The following is a 15991-nucleotide window of genomic DNA, read 5'->3' on the forward strand; positions in this document are numbered from 1 at the left end:
ATTTCTCTAGGGTGACTCCATGACAACTTCAGGATTACTCCAGGATGACTCCATGACAACTTCAGTATGAGTGGGGATTACTCCAGGATGACTATGGACTACTCTAGGATGACTCATTGACAACTTCAGGATTACTCCAGGATGGTTTAATGAGAACTTTAAGATGTGTTTAGAACTGTGATTGATTATTGCAGATCACTCCAGGATGAGTTCAAATGATTTCAAGATGTTTCCAAAAGATTTAGGAAAAGGGTAGTGGTTACCCCAGGATGTATCCCTTTTGAGTAAGATTGGTGGTATTACTTTAGAATGACTCTAGTTAGACTTATGTATAGTGTACTGGAAAAACTCTAGGGAATTTTGCAGCCGTCACTTTCCATCTTTGCCTTCTATGCTAGAGCAACCAAATGTCGTTCACTAAGTTCGTTGATTTAGTGTACAAAACTACAAATCCTCCCCCATGTCATGAACCAACCTGTAAACTCCGTCATTTCAATTCTCGCCTCTAGCTAACATGGCCTCACACCCAATAAACTCCCACAATTACAAAGCGCTGCACTAAAATACACACTTTCTGCGACCTAAACAGAATCTGCTCTCCAGCAAGTCATTGACCACCCCAGGCCTTATGCAGATACCCACCCACCATTTAGACACTAAGGCATGAACTCTGCAAACTCCAACAATACCTCAGAGAAGGCCTATTATGTCAGCAAACAAAATATAGAGGGTTTTCATGAACCAGATTAGGCAGGATGACAAGGAAATCTTTTTAATCTTTTCTAAAAATAATTGTATTTTATGTAATGCAAAATAATCTATATAGGTTTAAAACAATTGTCATAATTCATTTAAACAATTTCTAATAATCATTAAAATTATTTATCAACTTATGACCCAAACACAACTCATACATACACATCTGTTTCAGTGATTCATTCATCCATAGTGTCCATATTGGCAAAAAACTATTTTCCAAATATTTCGTGATAGAGAGAGTGACGAAAACCCATCCCAGGAAGCAAGGGGGAGGGATACCTGTCTGGCCCATGCAGCAAGAGAGTCGGGGAGGGGAGAACACAAAAGCATGCCTGGGAGTAAGGGGGAAGAGAGGACCCAGCTCCAAAGTAGGGAACAAGCGGGCCTGCGGGCAGAATAAGCCCAGGCAGCAAGGCAGATCCCCTGAACGCCCAGGTAGCATTTTATAATACAATAGCTAAATGTTTTGAAAAATAAGACACCTTTTGCATCCCTTAAATTGCAACTAGACTTGCGTAGAAAAAGACAAGTCGGGTGCCTTCTGCTTCAATCAGTATATCCCAATTTTGTTTGGCAGTGTTTTCGGGTTCTGCAAAGTCCATTTCCGTTGCTTTAACTGGTGAATTCTGAAATGCAAAAAGATAGAATTCTGTAGAAATAGCTTGAAAAGAGCTGGCAAAAAAAATCTAAGCAAGAGGTAGATCTTGAAAGGAGGTGCTCAACAAGCATTATAACTTTGCTGAAGATGTACGTGGCACAGGGATGCATGGATGAAAGAAAGCACAGTAGACAATTTGTACTGTACACTCTCCAAATAAATATATTAAACGTGTGTTCTGAATGGCATTATGTACCTTTTATAGCTTCTTGTCGATGACAATCCAATGTTAATCTTCCCTTTCTGCCATTTTCCTACATTCAAAGTCCAGCAGTATGTTCAGCAGGTAGCGGGCCAAGATGCTTGTCTGTCTTTTTTCGCTGCCATCAAAATCTCCCTTGGTTTCACAGGGTGCACCATAAAGCTTTCCCATTGAACAATATGCATACATGTCAACATGCCTCATTACGTTTGTAATGTGCAAGTTTAGTCCTGTTTTATTCCTTGCAACCTAGAGCTTGTATTCCGCCATTATAAATCCAGACTGGCCTAACTAATGGCAAAAGTACAGGACATCAAGAGTTTTGGTTGAGCACTGAGCAAACACTAATGAGTTGGTCGATCACACCGACCACAGACACATGACTCCTCGAGGTTCCCAAATTGCCTCCCCTTCCCACTAACCTGCTCACTTTCACATTCTCTCACCACCGAAAACTATGTAGATAAACACCCATGTATACTGCAGCTTGATTCCCTCTTGTACCCCCAACTTCACTCTAATCATCGGAGAGCTATGTAGAATGCTCTCTGTGCGCCCCACAACAACTCTACCCCCATTGTACACTACTCTCCTCTTGGGCTTCACCTGTGGCTTTCCTGATATCCTACACTTGGTAGCTAAATTCGAGTTGAGATGTCACCTCAAAAATATTTTACAATAATTGCATGTTTCTGACATTTAGTATCTCATGTTTACATTTCTTGTATACATCTTATTTAAGAGTATACCATTAGTTATTCACCTAATGTGTCTAATCTGACTCTGTCCCACTGATAAAGCTACTGAAGAACAAGCATCGGCAAAGCCACTGAGAATCCTGTTTATAACAAGCATTAGCAAAGCCACTGAAGCCACGAATAAAAAAACAAGCATTTGCAAAGCCACTAAAGCCACTGAAGACAATGAATAGAGTGCTATTCCTATGGCGGCAAATTCATATACCCTGAAGATAAAGCTTAGCGACTGGGCATTATTTGATAATGAGATAGTTAAGTGCAGTGGAACTTTCATTGCACCAATAAAATCCAAAATAAATAAACTCTGCAAAGTGTTTAACCACATTAAAATCCTAAATAACTGCAACCAACGTTGAAATAAGGTTAACATCACAACATTTAAATGCATTATAAATGTGTGCCTAGTGTTACTGGATTGTTTTTACTAAGAAACAAGTTGGAAAAAATCCCAAATAAATCTTCCAATGTAAGACCAAACAATCCTTGCTTTAAAACAATCCAAAATAAATGCAGTAAAAATGTGTAGTGTTGCTTGATTGATTTTTATTGACACTATACAAAATTGAGTCTCCTGACTACCCCCTCATTGTCTAACCAGGTAGGGCTGGTAATATGTAATGTCATCTATAATTAATACCTTCCCATTTGCTGAAACAATCGCACATGTCTAAACAACATTATTGTTTTGGAACTACTGAATTCATTGGACTAGCACATACTATTTATACAAAACAACCACGTCGCTTATGCATGCTTAAACACACACTAAAAATCGCTATTCATAAATGAGTCCATTATAAATTTATTGTTAAGACAAATTTAGAAAAAATTATTAAAATCATAGAGAGCATACACATGTAAGTTACAATTCATCACTGCATGATCAACTTAATCCATTTCTAAAAACAGTATCATCTGTGCGGGGTTAATTAGATAAATCAACTGACTTCATTCACTTAAGCAGTATAACGATACACAACTTCAATTTCTAAAGAGTCGGTTGTCAATTGTTGACATGTTGCGGCCCTTCTGGAGATTAAGGCACTATCTCTAGTGTCTCTACACCCAATGATTTCTGGACCTTCTTCAGGACAGACAATTTCTTTTTGATCAGATGGAAACCTCTTTCATATACCCCAACAGGTTAGCACAATATCCCGGATGGACATGAGCTTCACAACCGGCTAAGTCTTAGCCGTGTCGAGTCTTATTTTTCTTTATATTCTTATTTCTTTGTGCAGGTCACAGCACCCAGCCTATATTAGGGACTTGGGTCTGTATTGTGGAACTTGTTCTCCAAAAGTTGCTAATTGGACACCCAGTGGTGTGTCCAATTACACTTCGCCACACTTATCACGTCTCAGGGTAACCTCTAAACCAATCGCCTCATGTGTGCGAATTCCTCAGCTCCAAGCGAGCGGTGGCGTCTGAACAGTCGCACTTCTCGTTTCGAGACTCTGACCCGCCGTTAACAAAAATTGAGGGAGATTACCTTTTCCGAGGTAACTTGATTTTTATTGAGAAACAAGTTGAAAAAATCTCAAAAAATCCTCCACTTTAAGACCAAACAATCCTTGCTTGTCAAAAAATCCAAAATAAATCCAGTAAAAATGTGTTCCTGCCAATTAGTGTTAGTGGATTGTTTTTACTGAGAAACAAGTTGGTAAAAATCCAAAATAAATCCTCCAACCCAAGGCAAATAAATCCTTGCTTGGAAAAAATCCCCCAAAAATCCAAATAAATCCTAAATAAATCTGAAGCTTGAAAACAAGACAGAAGCAATCCCAAAACAATCCAAAAAATTGGATTTCTTTTTTGCTAGGGCCCCTTCCGCAGAATGTTTTCAGCATTTTTAAAGGTAAAGCCAAAAGGAGTGTTTTAGTATGTGAGGATACCAGAGCTGGGGATAGTAACCCCCTCCTCTCACTTTCAATTTAAAAGGAAAAAAAAGATGCAGTCGCCTCTGCCTGTATTACGGCCGCCTGACTGCCAGCATCATGAGGGTCTAGTGAAGGTGAGATATGGAGCAGAGTCATGGCACTTGGAAACAAGTGAGACACAACATTAGAAAAAGCGGCCCTTCATGCTTCAGGTCTAAACATGCCTGGTCAGCATTCTTTGAAATGCTAAAGTGAACAGCTTTTGCTGTTAGGCATTTGTATAGAAAGGCAAAACAAATCTGAAGCTTGAAAACAAGACAGAAACAATCCAAAAAGTGGATTTATTTTTTGCTAGGGCAGCACCACCTCACCCCCATACAGCACTCCCTATACACGGCAGTATCCTCCCCCACATCCAGTCCCACCACTCACACTCAGCACCCAGGAACCACCCACACTCTGCACCCAACCTGCCCCGCCCACACACACTTCACCCAAGCCTCCCCTCCACACATGCTCCCAGCACACCACACACAGCCCCTCCCACAAACACACTAAGAACCCAGCCCCCTGCACACACACCCAGCCCCTCCACACAAAGCACCAGAATCCCCCAACACTGACACGGATCCCTGCCACATACTCTCGGCACTTTGCCCCCACAGACACACTTGGCCCACACACAAAGCCCTCCCCACTCACACTAAGCACCCAGGCACCCCCACACTCAGCACCCTTGTGCACCCAGCCCTCCCTGCTCCCTCTCGAAAACACACATACACATGGCACCTTAATCCCTGCAACACCACTGCCACACACACACAGTCCCCCACATACTAAGTACCCCCACACACATCTTCCACCCCACCACACCCCCAACTGTGCCCATTCTACCCCAACCGCCTTCAACTGCCTCCCCCACCTACTACCCCTGTAATGCCCCAACTGCCCCCACCCCGCCAGCTGTCCTCCTTCTCCCTAACTGCCTCAATTGCTCCCTTCTCCCGTGCTTAGAGACTGGTCCCACCATTCTGCCCCCATGCCCCCTTCTGCCCCACCCCTCTTCTCCCCCAAATGCCCCACCGTATACATAGTACACAGAGTGTTAAAATAAAAATATTTGACTATAATCTGCTGCTGACCCAGAAAATATAACCCCACTCTCCTCAGAAACACTCTTTATTTTAAAACACCCTTTGTTATAAGCAGCACAGTTAAATGAAATCCTCTTTAATAACCAGCTGCATGCCTCTGTCAAACAATGACTAAAAGCAGGTGACCTTATTATCACAAAGGTTTTGTTTGTCAGCTTCGTTTATCATGTGATTTGCATACTTTTTAAGTCATCTCCATCAAAACCAAAACATGTCCTCAAACTGTAGCTGGGAAGATATGTGGTTAAGTACTTCAATTGCAAGACTGGACTCTTGCAAAATTGCAAATCTTGATTTCACCACTTCCCTAAAGCGTCTTATAATGGGAACATTATTTTGATCTTGCTGTCCCTAGTCTGACAAAATGTGAGGTCCCTGAGAGTGATTTATTTTGCAGGGTACACAATTCTAAAAAGACCTCAGTCATGGTATTGCTCCAAATGTTTCCTTTTCTCCCCTGGGGTCCTGATATCTCCCTTTCTAGTGCAGAGATGATTTTGTTTTGGACAGATGAGAGCCCATTGAATTATATGGACGGGTAAGAGGCTTAGTCTCAAGCTTTACCCCTGCCACATTTGGGATTTTGAGGGTGCTGTGTGCCTGCTTTTGACTGGGATGGCAAAGGATTCTCACCCAGGGGATGCATGCTAGGTTTAGGCCTGTGGCTTCCATTTTCGCCCCAACATGGTCTCAAGCTTTAGCCCTGACACATTGGGGATTTTGAGGGCGCTGGGTGCCTGCGTTTGACTGGGATGGCAAAGGATTCTTACCCAGGCGGTGTATGCTATGTTAAGGCCCGTGGCTTCCATTTTTGCCCAACATGGTCTCAAGCTTTACCCTCGCCACATTGGGGATTTTGAGGGTGCTGGATGCCTGCTTTTGACTCGAATGGCAAAGGATTCTCACCCAGGGGTGGCATGCTATGTTAAGACCTGTGGCTTCCATTTTCGCCCAACATTGTCTCAAGCTTTACCCTTGCCACATTTGGGATTTTGAGGGTGCTGGGTGCCAGCTTTTGACTGGGATGGCAAAGGATTCTCACACAGGGGGTGCATGCTATGTTTAGGCCTGTGGCTTCCATTTTCGCCCACCATAGTCAAAAAGGCTTGCTTAGCAAAGCGTTCGAATATCATTCAGCACAAGTGCAACTAAGCAAAAGCTGAATGACAATCAATATTTGTCTGCATATCATCCTACAAACTCTGTGATGCTCTGAAATAATCAGTAAGCCATCCCCAAATCATCAAGAACAAACATGTTTCATGGCGATGCTCTTGAAGTAATCATTAGGTCATCCCAGAATCATCCCCAAATCATCAGGGACAAACATGTTTTTGCTTTTGAAGTAATCGGCAGGTCATCCCAGAATCACCCCCAAATCATCAGGGACAAACAAGTTGATGCTCTTGAAGTAATCAGCAAGTCATCCTAACATCATCAGGAACCAAGAGGTTTCTAAAATAGGGATGAGGTTGGCATCATCAGCAAGTCATCCTAAGCTCATCCCCAAATCATCACCCACCATTCTGAGACATTTTCTGATGACTTTAACAGCCTGATAACTTCTGATGATATGGGAATGACTTCTAATGTAGTTCAATGATCATCAGATGACTCCAGTATGTTCTCTAAAGTCATCCTTTTAGACTAGGGTAAAAGGAAGCAAAAGCATGCCGAACAGTACTACGACCTGACAAGATTTTGGATAAAGCTATTTTTAGAACATTTGCTGTGCGTTCCCCCTCCACCAGCATTAACTGTAACAAGAAAAGAAAAACACTTACTCGAGCATTAGGCATCAGGAGCACTGGACCAGGCCCTTTTCTGTAAGGCCTCTGGGGAAGGGGACATGCTTCAATGTGAAAGCAGGTTGAAGGCTGTCTGGATCTTCTCCTCCTTTATTGGGATGCATGGATCCTGTATCTTCCAGACCACAGGGATGTGAAGAAATTGCTCTACCTGCTTCGCAATTGGTTTCACAGATCAGCAGTGCCTCTAAGCCCACCCCCTCAGTAAATCCACCAACATAAGTTATAATTAACAGGGGGTAGGCTTAGTGAGGTACAAGCACTGTATACTAGGCTAGGCCATCAAGATGTTGATTGTTGCCCCAGCATGTTAGCCTCTGATCTGATGAGCTCCCAGCTCTGCTGCCATCTAATGGCTGCTAATGGAAATGTCACTAAAACACAAGCCGCTGATAACGGCTCCTGAATGCAATTCAAAACATCCTTACCAGGCACTGAATAAGCTCTACCAGGAGATAATTAGCGCCCAGCGCCCGACAATTCGAACCCTGGTGTAGGTGTCATTGAGGGTGTTGGATTTGTTCTCATAGTTACCCGTTAGTGAGTTTAGAATCTGCGTGTCGACAGCATAATTGGTTTAGACTATGCCGTGGGAATCCAGGATGTCAAAAACGGGCCTTGTGAAGATGTTGTATAGCTTTGGGGATATGCAAGAGCCTTCAAGTACCCCACATGGAATGGGGGATGGAGAAGCACTGGCATTTTCTACAAATACTCTCATGCCTCTTCATTGCAGACAGGAAGTCATCCAGGTGGTAGCCATTGGGGAGAAGTTGGCAAAGGTAGTGCACAGAATTCTGTGATTGACCAGGTCGAATACAGCGGACAGATCCAGAAGAAGAAGCGTTGGCTTTCCATCATCCCATATCTCGTCCATCTGTTTTTTTAGGTCCAGCAGGACTGATTCCATGCCATGGCCTGGACGGAACCCAGATCATTGCATGCCGAGGATGTGGTTGGCTGCTAGGAAATGTTAGATTTGCAGATAGGCTGCCCGATCTAAGATTTTAAGCAGGAAGGACAAAGTTGTGATGGGTCTGTAGTTGGTGGCAATAGTGGGGTCTAATGAGGTTTTATTTGGAAGGGGAAGTACCCTGTTTTCCTTAAGGCTGGCCAGCACTGTGCTTGTTGAGAAGGAGGCATTTATGAATGTGCTGATGAGCAGGATTGGAGAGTCTGAGCAGTTCTTGATAATGGAAGCAGGACATACATCTCCTTTCACACCTGGAATGTTTAAGGCTTTTGATAATGGCAGGGAATTCTGGTACCGAGATCCCTTTAAAGTGTAACTAGTGGACCAGGCAGTTGGGGTTAGGGTGGTCAGAGGAGGAGGTGGAGGCTGAGGCAAAAGGGTGTGTGTGGAGGTTGGCTTGATTGTTCAGGGTTTTAGTGTACAGAGTGCCCATTTTGTTGAGCATTGCTGATTGGATGCTTTTGCACCAAGCTTCATCCTTCGTAAGGGTGGGGGGGATTTTAACGGGGGTCTCAAGTTCCTTGAAGATGGTGAAGATCTCTATGGTGTCGGACCTAGCATTGGAGATGTTGCTGTTGTAGGACGTGAATTTTCGCTGATATAATTGCTATCTTATAGAGCTTCCCAATGTAGTTGAATTAACTTTTCAGAATGTCTGAACGATTTTTTGGCTACATTAGTTCTGCCTGGTGTTTCTTGTTGCGTAATTCTAGTAAGTCTGGATTAACCAGTAATTAAAGTATGCCTATAGTCTGTACATATTGCACATATTGCCTTTCTACAACTTCATTGTATAAATGTATGCTCTTGCACAGCAATGTAACCGAAGCTGAACAACCCTCTTGATGCTTATTGCGCACTGATACCCTCGGGTCTGGCGCGCATTACAAATATTAAAACAAACAAAACAAACAAACAAACAAAGTGTCTGGTTCATTTAGCTTTGCAAGGGACTAATGGGGCAATGGCGTTAACTGCCATCAATAAAGTTGAGGCATATATGTCTGCTAGAGCTTTAGGGTCGTTTGAGAATGGAGGCTTGAGGCTGGGTGTGTCCAGCTACGGCAAGATGCTTTCTTTTGTTAGCTACTGCGAGCTGTGTGTGAGAGCCGGTGGTAGAGGTACAGCAGTAGTCTTGGGTTTCCTGGGGTGAGGGAGGACAAATCAGTAATGTGGTGGTTGAATCATGGGCAGGCAGTGTTGGCGTTGATTGCAATGTTGCAGTTAAGGTCTGTGATCCAGTCCAGAGTGCAGCCTTTTATGTGGGTGGGGTTTTGATGCAATGTTTGAAGCGTAGGGTGTCAAGGGCCTTGGCCAGTGAGGATGCATGGGGGTCTTCTGGGTCATTGAGGCCCAAGTTTAGGTCTCCCAGGAGGAGGATTTTTGATTAGACTTTGATACTGTACTATGTGGTGGAGGTGAATTTCCAAGCCAAGTGTAGGGCCAGGTGGGCAGTAAATGAGTTGGATAGTAATGGTACAGGTAGGTGTGGTGGACAAATTAATGGAAAGGATATCAGTATTCCCTTCGAGGGTCGTGTTCACCTGTCGAAGGGGAAAAAAGTCTTTAGCTACAAAGGCGACACTACCTTCCCAGGAGGCAAGCCAATCATTCCGGAAGATTGTGTAGCCAGTGGGAATGTCCAGGGAAAGGGTAGAACCTGATGCACCTTTAAGCCAGGTTTCTGCGATGGCCAAGGCATCAAGGTTATGGGAAGTGATAAGGTCATTGATCTCTAGGGTGGGTGTGAGCAGATAAGTAATGGGCATTGATGAGGGTTCAGGTCAGATAGGGTTCCTTGACTATGGGGTAGGCCCAGGCTCTTTGTAGCTGGTCAGGACAGGGACGACATGGGGTATCTTGAGCATAATGGTGTGTAGGTTATCAGGTAGGATGGCTGGGGGAGAGCTAGCCTTTGTAAGGGCATCATTGGGTGTACTGGTCTTCCATAGCTTGGAGTCAGTGCTAGGGGTAGCAGTAATAAGGCTGTGCATGACATTGTTGTGGAGAATGACTGCATTCCTGGGGGGAGCAGTATAGGGGGCAGCAGAGCTGGGTCTTTTGAGGTGTGAAATGTAGGCCTACAGGAACCTTGGTTTGGGTAGTCGTAATATTTGTTGGTACAAGGTGCTTCAAGTGAGGAGTAGGTTACATGCTCAGAAACATTGGTACTACCAGACTTGCCGTGGCTGGGGTTTACCATCATAGTTGCTGTGTGGGGTACTATAGCAGAGGGGCAGTGTGCCTCTGCTGTTGTTGCAGTATTTGCAGGTGGCTCTGAATACATGCTGGTGTGCTAGGGCTTGCAGGCAGTGAAGGGGCCAGCAGGGGTAGGCATGTTGACTAGTAGCTAGTCCATTACTGTTATGGCTAGATGACAAAGGTGCAGTGATTGAATGTGAAGCACGTTCTCTCATAAATGTATCTTTATAGTAGCTTGTGTTGACAAGCATATCATTCCTTAAAAAGGACATCAAAGGAGTTGTGGGCATACACGTAAAAGCATGTGGAGCATTGACAAGCGTAGTACAACTAGTGTTGGCAGAGACATACAAATTGTAGCAGGTAATCGCAGGCACAGTGTGTAAATAAGAGTCAGCATGCATGCAATCATTGGCATTGATACTATCAGTGTTTCTGCCATTCAACAGTAGAGCATTGTAAGGTCTGGCGTTAGGTGAGAGAGAGTCAATGAAGGAAGCAGCGAGCCAGGGGCTGCATGTGCTTTTTTCAGTGATCGCATGAAGACGTGATTTGTTAGCAGCATTCGAGTTCCACTATGTCCGTGCAGCTGAGAGAATTGCAAAGATAACTTATTTTTTGGAGTGCAGGGGTGAGTACTGAAGCCTTTGCAATCCATGGAATGAGTTTCTTTCAAGGTAATGGGGGGGAGGTGTCATTAGAAAGTGCAGCCTCAGATGCTGGGTCAATAGTGGAGATAATGGTGCTGGCGGTCGAGGCTGCTTGAGCCTGTATAAGGCTGGCGAAAGGAGGACAATGCAGTTAAGTTCACCAATCCCCCAGCTTCCCTCGGCTAACTGGGGATCTCGGTGAAGCCTTGTCAGGGCTGAGGCAGGCCGGGTCCGAGATCCGGCTAGATATCTGATGCCGGATCTTGGACCCAGCAAGAGCCGGCCCATTAACCAGTGCTGGATGTATTTCTGTGCCACCCGGTAGTGTACGCACACCACCGAAATACAAAGGAGGGGAACTTTTCAAGAGCCATCAAGACCATGTTCAGATCAGAGCCACAATTCTTTGTGAATATTAAACTTGGGCGCCCGGCTTCGAAGACATTAGTAAGATGGTGTTCCGAGGAGAAGGGCTGCCTGTGTGTTTGTGCATGTGCACATCTTTGTATGTGTGTGTGAGAGAGAAGGGACGGGGCAGTTGGGGAAGAAGAGGGGTGTGGGAGAAGGGGGCAACTGGAGAAAAGGGGGGCAGCTGGGCACAAGAGAGGTAGGGAAAAGGACAATTGGAGAACGGGGGCAGTTAAGGAGGCTGGGTGCTGTCTGCTGGGAGGGGTGGTTATGAGTTTGTGTACTGGGATGTGTGTATGGGAGCTTGGGTCCTGAGTGTGTGTGTTGGGTGGCTGCATTTTTGTTTGCGCATGGATGGCAGATATTGTGTCTGGGGAGCAGACGAGTGGGGAAGTTGGTGGCAGAAAGACATAAGACCTCATTACAAGTCTGGCGGTAACCGTGCCAGAAATTCCGGCAGGTTACCGCCAGACTCGTATTACCTTTCCGCCTCCGTGATTTCCGGAATCACGGGGGCATTACAACCCCGGTGACCCGGTAATTCCGGAGGCAAAATTTGGTAAATCCCCATTCCCATGGAGTCCTATAGGACTCCATGGGAATGGGGAAGTGGAAACACCAACACCATCTTGTAATGGTGCCGGTGTTTTTCCACGTCCGCATGCAGGCGGGTGGTGTTAAACCTGCCAGGTCAGACCTGGCGGAAATGACACCTCCCGCCTGCAGAACTTGAGATCAGTCGGTCCGTTATTTCCGGACCGACTAACTCCTAATGAGACCCATAGTTGGGGAAGAGGAGACTAGGGGCCGAAGGGAGTTAGTTGGGGAAGAGGGGGGGCTGTGTATGTCAGTGGGGGTGACTGTGTGTGTGGGGGGTGAGTGTGTGCATGGGCTGTGACATTGTGTGTGCATATGGGTGGAAGAAGAGGGGTGGAGGAGCAGTTGGGGAGAAAAGTGTAGGGCACTTGCAGAGAATGAGTGCGGGCCATTTGGGAGAAGAGGGGCAGTTGAGGTGAGGCACCTGGGTGCTGTGTGTGTGTGGGGGATGCTGTGTGCTGAATCGGAACATGGGTGTTGTGTGTGGGTTTGGGGAGCTGGATGCTGTGTGAGGGGGTGAATGTGTGGGGGAGGAGTGTGTGTATAGGGGCAGCTCTGTGGGTGTATGCCAAGTGCCTATTCAGGTGTGCATTTTATATTCATGTATCCTTACTTTTTTATAGAATGTGTGAGATGTGTGTGCAAGGCCAACAGTTGGCCTACTATGGACTGCAGAGTGATAAGAAGGAAGGCTTGCACTGAAATCTACACTGCCAGAGGAGTTCTAAAGAAGACTCCACCTTTTAAAATGCAAAATGGTTGTTTTGTATTTTTGCAAACTGTTTTTATTCTTATAGAATACATCTATGCCCGTCGAACTGCATTTGGTAAATAAAAAAATGTTGAAAACATTCTCAGCCTATGTTTAAATCAAGACATCTTATAGCTACAGCAATTTATACATGCAGTATTTTACTATCATAAGGTAAACTAGTTACACCATAATGCAATTGATCTTACTATTCGACCACCTACGGTACAATAATGTTCATCTTTAATAGATTGCCCCAAAGTTACTGATTACTGTGGTGAACCATACGCTTATTGATTAAGTGTGTGTAGAGCTCACATGCTGCTGTGTGAAACTGAAGATGCAAAAGCACTTGTGTGTAGAACTACGTAGTCGATCTGGTGAATTTGTAGGTTGGTGCCAACTTGTAAATGGTACATGTTTTTGTGCTATTGGGTATGGTCTATGATTTCTGGTGGGGTCAGCAAGTGCTTTGCTGGGTGTGGTGAATGGTGGAATTAATTGTTAGCTGTTCACTTTGATATTGGGTGAAGTGACTGTCGCCAGTCTCATGTAGGCAAACCTTTAACAGATTATGTTTAGGTCACTGTGCGAGTTTATTGGGTTTGATGCTGTGTTAGCCAGAGGTGAGAACGGAAATGAGGGAGTTTACAGGTTGGTTTGTGACATGGTGGGGTTGATTTGTAGTTTTGTTCACAAAATCAATGAACTTAGTAAACAACATTTGGGTGCTCTACCATAGAAGGCAAAGATGGAAGGTGACCTACAAATTCCCTTGAGGTTTCCCAGTACACTATTCAGAATTCTAACTAGACACGCCCTAACGTAATACCACCCATCGTATTCACAAAGGATGTGTCCTGCGGGAATCAAAACCCTTTTCTTAAATCTTTTGGAAGCATCTTGAAATAATTTAAACTCATCCTAGAGTTGTCTGCAATAATCAGTCACAATGCCAAACCCATCCTAAAGTTCTCATGGAACCATCCTGGAGTAATCCCCACTCATCCCGAAGTTGACATGGGCTCATTCTGGAGTAATCCTCACCCACCCTGAAGCTGTAGTGGAGTCATCCTGAAGTAATCCCTACCCATCCTGAAGTTGTCATGGGGTCATCCGGGAGAAATCCCCACCCATCTTGAAGTTGTCATGCAGTCATCCTGGAGTGATCCCCACCCATCTCAAAATGTTCATGGAGTCATCCTGGAGTCATACAAGGTAATCACTGGAAGTAATCAGACCTCATCCTGGAGTAGTTTCTGTGAGAACTCTAGAGTCACCTCATTTAAACATTTCATTTAAATATGTTGGCCTATATACATACTTCAGGATGGTTTTGGATGATATCCCTGAACTAGCCATGGATGACTCTAGAATGGAGTCATCGAATGACTCCAGAAAGATTCAGGAAGATCTTCTATTTTGACTTCGGAACGCAGTGTGTTGTGCCATGATTTTTTGGTTCTCTCCTACTTCTGCCTCTTGGTACTCTACTGCAATTTTAAACCTATGTTGGCCAGACTCCTTACCAAAGCTGCCTTTGCAGGCTAACCAGTGGGCACATCTGCAAGAGGTGCTACACTCGCCCCATTCAGTTTAGGGATCCTACTCTGCTAAATCTATTACATTTAGGTGGTTTATAGTCATTCAATCAACAGCCAAAGCATCTAATGCCATACCATCTAAAAAAAAGCATTGAAAAAAAGCATTTAATGCATTTCTTCAATTTTTTTTAATGGGGTGGCCCCTCCACCCCCATTTTTTACCCTTTAAAACCCATTTTTATTCAACTAAACCTTTTACCATTTTTGTCAATGCATTTTTTTAGATGGTATGGCTTTGGTTGTCGATGCAATGACCAGATACCCATTTAGATACATAGACTTTCAGCCCTGTAGAGTAACCACAGACATACATGTTAGTTGTGCACTTCTTCAGTCAAGGAAACGAAAAACTGCATTTACCCACCCCACCAAGTTTTCTCACAGAGACAGGACTAAATGTGCATTGATACTGCACCCCAGGCAAGGGGGAGAGTTGTCTTCCAAAGGTGAAAAACCACTGACCTGTCCTACTGAGGCAATACCTAACTACTGCAAGTAACCAAGGGGTATTACTACATGTTGTGAGTTGCAAGATTATAAGGTAAATGGAAGTGATGAGACGGAGACTGTCCCTATCACCAGAAATTACAAGTCAGTGGACATTCCATTGTGGGATAACACTTTCTTTCAAATGGGGGTGTAGAGAATAGCAGGACCGTTGAGAATAATAGTTGCATACGACGATCAGGCCTCCTGTCACAAAAACATGTTTTTATGACTGCCTCTTGTTTTCAGCAATGGACCTCTAATTGGCAGCCATTTTAATAATAGCGGACGTGGGCACTGGTAATTAATTAAAAGTGTCCCTTTTTTCAGGCAACCCCGTATAGGGTTGAATGTTTGATGTGTAAATGTGCATGTTATGGAAAACAACAAAATGAAGGCCTGTGTTAAACCAGTGACAACAGCGAGGTGGCCTTATTTAAGTGGAAAGGAGACTCTGGGATTTGTCTAAGTCTGGAAATTATTAATAAGACATATAGAAAAGTTGTCTTGTCAGGATGTCAGGTGTGAAATAACCACTCCAGGTTTTCATAGACACACACAACAGCATTATGGTATTTGTAGTCCTATAATGTAGAATGTATACCTGAATGGGAAAACAAACGTGCAAAAACTAACAAATATGCTTTAAAATGCAACATTTTGACTCATTTAAAAAAAGAAATTCAATGAGGGGAATCGACCCATACCCTGTTTAGAATGTTTGCGTTTGATCGTTCGATGGAATGAAAAAAAAAATATAGGGGCACTTTTGAAATATTTTCCAGGGCCACTTTTGGTTCACAGTCCACCCATGCAGATAAGTAATTGGGAGCCAGCCTTTGGGCCTGTCTACCATAACGAAACAGATGTTTGCAGCATGCATATCTCAAGCCACGCCTTTCTTAGTTCCATCTCCAGGTTCTGGAGTGTCTCTGAGCATGTGTGTCGTGGTTGCAGATTAGTGCAGTACTGCTACCCCAGATCTTGGGCCTCATCCCTAAGCACCTCAGTTTTGACAGACAATTAAGGGACAGGCTATCCTGTAAAGACACTGAGGCATTTCCTTATGTGTGGAGGTGTGTTGCAATGACACCCATGGGC

Source organism: Ambystoma mexicanum, chromosome 1p, assembly GCF_040938575.1.
Source record: "Ambystoma mexicanum isolate Mex_15411 chromosome 1p, UKY_AmexF1_1, whole genome shotgun sequence".
Lineage (NCBI taxonomy): Eukaryota > Metazoa > Chordata > Amphibia > Caudata > Ambystomatidae > Ambystoma > Ambystoma mexicanum.